The sequence below is a fragment of the Otolemur garnettii genome, unplaced genomic scaffold (assembly GCF_000181295.1).
Source record: "Otolemur garnettii isolate 467f Iridium unplaced genomic scaffold, OtoGar3 scaffold00015, whole genome shotgun sequence".
NCBI lineage: Eukaryota > Metazoa > Chordata > Mammalia > Primates > Galagidae > Otolemur > Otolemur garnettii.
The window spans coordinates 1,742,105-1,743,035 of NW_003852410.1; positions in this window are offsets into that span (position 1 = coordinate 1,742,105).

The window sequence follows — 931 nt, forward strand, 5'->3', positions numbered from 1 at the left end:
ATTGTTGTTTGGCGGGTCCGGGCTGGGGATTCGAACCCGCCACCTTAGGTGTACGTGGCTGGTGCCTTAGCCGGTTGAGCCACAGGCGCCGAGCCGCCACCCTATATCTTAACATGTGTTCTTGAATTGTTCTTCCAGAACCCCTACCAGATGGAAAATGTAGATCAAGAGGAACTGAGGATTAAATTCTGGACACTCTTCTTTGTTCTCCCTGGGGGACCTGGAAAGAGCCACACTCACCTTAATGTTCCTTTCCTATAAGCAAAGAATCTCTGAATTTATTTATGACCACCACCCCCCACCGGCCCTCTTCAGGGAGTTTGAGTGTTAAGCATTAGGTGCACATACTCTTTGCATGGCCCTATACAATAAAATGTCTTTCTCTTCTTGCTACTCTTGGGATCAGTATCTGGCTTTGCTGCAGTGTGGGAGCGGACCCCAGCTTGCTTTGGTAACATAAGCAGGTGAAAGGTACTCAACATCACCAAAAGCACATGTATTGAGAATAAGATGGAGTCAGGCAGGCTAGGGCAGGTTGATTTAGGTCCTGCCTGACCTTCACCTCATCTCCCATTCTTACTATTCTGTGCGTTTAGCTCACGCCCTAAAGATACCTGTCTTGAGGAGTTTAGGTGAATTGATTTAGGAAATTAACTTTTAAACTGAAATGTTGTAATGTTGCAGGGAGACAAGGCCCAATGGAGAGAAAGAGCACCCAAACACCATGATTATAAGAGGAAGGGCTTTACTTCACCCCACAGAGTGAGACACAGAAGAATTCAAAATGGCCACGCTCCCCGACTAACTCAGCTTTTGCTTTTTATCCCCAGTCAAAAAGTTCCGGCCCACAGGTACCTTTCTCATTGGTCAGTTTGAATCAAGCTGGAGAAGTGGGCTCCAGCTGTTATAGAACCATGGGCTTTCACAGAAG